The sequence below is a fragment of the Marmota monax genome, unplaced genomic scaffold (genome assembly GCF_021218885.2).
Source record: "Marmota monax isolate L192 unplaced genomic scaffold, Marmota_monax_Labrador192_F-V1.1 WCK01_AAM20220418_F8-fsc00474, whole genome shotgun sequence".
In the NCBI taxonomy this organism is placed as follows: Eukaryota; Metazoa; Chordata; class Mammalia; order Rodentia; family Sciuridae; genus Marmota; species Marmota monax.
Genome location: NW_026692897.1, coordinates 30,466 through 34,988, shown reverse-complemented (window position 1 = coordinate 34,988; position 4,523 = coordinate 30,466).

Below are 4,523 nucleotides of genomic sequence, written 5' to 3'. Positions count from 1 at the left end.
TGGTAGAGCGCTTGCCTCGTCTGTGTGAGGCACTGAGTTCGATCCTCAGCACCACATAAAAATAACTAAACAAAATAAAGATATTGTGTTCATCTATAACTACAAATAAAATAAAAACAAAGGATGGTCACCCAAGTCACCTGAGATTTCATAAGGGGCTGGCCTGGGAAAGAGCAATGAAGGTGTAACCTAGAGAAGGAGTTATTGAAGGAAAAAGAAATGAAGGGAAAAGGTTATCTGTAACAAGAATCTTGCCTGGGAAGGCATAAGGTTTCTGTGAGTAAAGGAGGCTGAATGACTATTTCTTAGGATACCAAAGGAATGTGTACAAGGAATAGGGAGTGAATCATGGGAAGGAAAAATGTTGTCTGTGGGTGTCATACAGGCTCATTGTTTTATTTTTATTTTTAAAATATTTAAATATTTCTTCTTTTTTTTTTTGTACTGGGGATTGAACTCAGGGGCATGCTCTGTCATTGAGTTATACTCCCAGTGTTTTTTATTTTTAATTTTGAGACAGGACCTGACATATTGCTCAGACTGGACTCCAGCTTGCAATTCTGCCTCAGCCTCAGTTTGGGATAAAAGGCAGGCTTATTGTTTTAAATAGTAATGATTACTGGTCACCATAGCACATGCCTACAATTCCAGTCAGTCCCCAGTATAGGGGAGAGGGGAGTAAATGTCCATAGACCAAATTTAGAAGCTCAAAAAACATGGATTAGGGCTGGGTGCAGTGGCACATGCCTGTAATCCCAGCGGCTCAGGAGACTGAGGCAGGAGGATAGCAAGTTCAAAGCCAGCCTCAGCAAAGGTGAGGTACTAAGCCACTCAATGAGACCCTGTCTCTAAATAAAATAGAAAATGGGGCTGGGTATGTGGCTCAGTGGTCGAGTTCTTACCTTCATGTGTGAGGCATTGGGTTTGATTCTCAGCACTGCATATAAACAAATACAATAAAGATCCATTGACAACTAAAAAAATATTTTAAAAAAACAAAACATGGTTTAGGGGCTGGGGATAGAATGCCATGGTTAGTATGCATGAGGCCCTGGGTTTGATCTCCAGATATGCAAACACAAACAATATAATTTATTAAGTAAATGGAAAATATTGAGGAGATAAAAGAAAGTGCTGGGGGACTGGGGATATAGCTCAGTTGGTGGAGTGCTTACCTTGCATGTACAAGGCCCTGGGTTCAATCCCCAGTACCACAAAAAAAAAAAAAAAAAAGAAAGAAAGAAAGAAAGAAAAAAGAAAGTGCTGGGGTGGGCTGATGCATTTAGGATCACAAGTTGGGTAGAAAGATCACAGAACTGAATTCTGGGTATACAATGTCCATCTGTCCTGTCAAATTGAGACGTTATGAATGCTGTATACCACATAAGGTATCTAGAATATTTTAGTAACTTCTTGGTTTTTCTATTTCTCTTTTTATACAAACATTCTATTTATCTAAGTTGTCTATGTGCAAAACTTCTTTTGTATTCTATTCATCCCATTTGTTTGGATAATACCAAACAGCCAGCCACCAAATGTGATTTACAAGGATGTTTATCCTGGAATGCTGCCTCCCTCAATATCCCCCAGTTTCAAGCAATCACCAAGCCCTGCTCATTTTTTACTACTTATTTCTTGAACCTGGACATTTCTCTACCCCCACCAAACTAACCCTTAGTATAGCTGACTTAGCAGGCCAAAGACCCCTCAAAGCCTGCCATCTGAACCCTCACCTCCCACCACCCCCATGGGTCCTTGAAGAATGGAATATTTAAGCATCTCTGAATTCCTTGTGTTATTCCACAACCCTGGCCTTCCTGAGGCTGTATTTTTTATTTTTTATTTTTTGTACTGAGGATTGAACTAGGACACTTTACAACTAAGGTACATCTCCAATCCTGTTTGTTTTATCTTTTGAGACAGGGTCTCCCTAAGTTGCTGAGTCAGGCCTCAAACCTGTGATCCTCCTGCCTCAGCCTCCTGGAGACCATCTATTCTTGAGGGAAGAAGGTTCATCCTTTTTTTCTTCTCCATCTACTAGATAATCCTTTCATTAAACCCTTATCCTGACCTTCAACCAGTGCCTCTTTATTTCAGAGATGACCTCTGACTTACTCAGAGAATGATGGGCTTACCCCCAACACACATACCTGCCCCTCTCCCTTTTACTGTTCAAAATTCCTCTAGAGTCCCTTGATCCCAGTATAGGGGAGAGGGGAGTAAATGTCCATAGACCAAATTTAGATGCTCAAAGAAATGCTAAAAAAAAATTAGATGTTCCCCTCTGCCCAGCAGAGAAGTCCTCTCCTGAATGTCAGCTCTTGAGAGAGGTAGGAGGTAGGAGATAGAGGTAGGAGGCTATAGCTCTGCTCACTCTGCTCCTTGTTCCCTGAGCTTGCCAGAGACCAAGAGTCACTTGGGTGGTTGTTTACCAGTCCCTCCTCTTGAAAGCCTGACTCTGGAGGGTTGGGATCAGCCCAAGAACCTGTGCTTCCTTTTGTTTGTTTGTTTTGGTACTGGAGATTTAACCCAGGGGTGCTTTATCACTGAGCTACATCCCCAGCCCTTTTTTGTTTTTTATTTTAAGACAGGGTCTCACTAAGTTGCTTAGGGCCTCACTAAATTGCCACAAGTTCTGTCTGAGCCTCCTGAGCCACCAGGATTACAGTTGTGTGCTATCGCACCCAGCTTGATTGATTCTTTTCAGATAAAAGTAGTATGAGCCAGGCGCAGTGGTACACCTGTAATCCCAGTAGCTCAGAAAGCTGAGACAGGAGGATCAGCTAGTTCAAAGCCAGCCTCAGCAAAAGCAAGGTGCGAAGCAACTCCGTGAGACCCTGTCACTAAATAAAATATAAAATAGGGCTGGGGATGTGGCTCAGTGGCCTAGTGCCCCTGAGTTTAATCCCTAGTACCCCCCCCCCAAAAAAAAAAGGTAACATGAACTATGAACTATCTCAGAATATTATGGTAAAGAAAACTATAAACTGTAGGCCATCCCACACTGGCCTACTTCCAAGATCAGCTTGGTGAATGTTCTTCTAGATTATTTTCATAAATTTAATGACTTGCTTTAAACAAGAATGAAGGGGCGGGGGATGTGGCTCAAGCGGTGGCGCGCTCGCCTGGCATGCGTGCGGCCCCGGGTTCGATCCTCAGTACCACATACAAAGATGTTGTGTCCGCCAAAAACTAAAAAAAAAAAAAAATAAACATTAAAAATTTCTCTCTCTCTCTCTCACTCTCACTCTTTTTAAAAAAAAAAGAATGAAAATTTATTGTTATGCAACTTTTTATTCACTTAGTAATTTTTTTTTTTTTTTTGTATTGGGGATTGAACTCAGGGGCATTAAACCACTGAGCCACATCCCCATCCTATTTTTTTTTTTTTGTATTATTATTGAAAGACAGGGTCTCAATGAGTTGCTCAGCACCTCACTGTTGCTGAGGCTGTCTTTGAACCCATGATTCTTGTGCCTCAGCCTCTCCAAGTCACTGGGATTATAGACATGTGCCACTGCACCTGGCTTCACTTAGTAAATTTATGTCTCACCTAATCTTGCTTTTGCCCCCACCTCAGCGTGCTCAACTGGCTGAGGCCCACAGCTATTTCCTAATGGCCAAAGCCACTGCTAGCTCTTTTCAGCCTTTGTGAGGTGGTGTGAGGTACCATGACCCAAAATTTCTCTTCTTCTTGTCACTCTCCTGCTTTAAAACTGACTGCACTCCTGGTGTCCTTGACTGGTTCCAGTGTGTGAAAAGTGACTATATGGGATTTAAGGAGTCCTTCCTCAGCCCTTCTTTCTGCTTACTCTGCAAGTATTGCCTGAACCAGGCATGGGACTTGGGAGGCTGAGCAGGATTACAAGCTCAAAGCTAGCCGCAGCAATTTAGTGAGACCCTATCTCAAAATAAAAAATAAAAGAACTGGGGATATTGCTCAGTGCTGAAGTGCCCCTGGGTATAATTCCTGGGACCAAAAAAAAAAAAAGTATCACCTGGAGAAGCCTATGTACCTCTGGACTCCGTCAATACTCTCTTCTTTCCCTTGCGGCCTCCCTCCACACAAGTGTTCAAGTGGTCTTTCTCAAAGACAAGTCCAATCACTTTACTGCCCAGCCAGGGATTCTTCAATGAGACCCTCCCCTATGCCTCCCCAAACTATAAATCCCTTTGCCTGGCTTATGTGGGAAATGTCACTGGCCTAGGGTTTGTTATCAGAAAGAACTAGATTGACATCCCTCACTCTGTAACATATCAGTAGTGGGAATTTAGGGCAATTACAAACATTTAAGCTTCTTTTTCTCATCTGTAATCCAGGAAACTTAAAACTCCTTGGGTGGATACTGCTGATTCAATAGCTTGGTAGTAAATAACTAGAAAACAACAATATACACAAGTGCTCTACCAATCAATTTGTGCTCCCTTCAACCCTCAGTTTTATATATCTCTCTGTGGTTCCCAGAATTTACTGGCTGTTCCAGTTGCCTGGATAGACCTCTCAACTCTGGTTTGCTTATCTT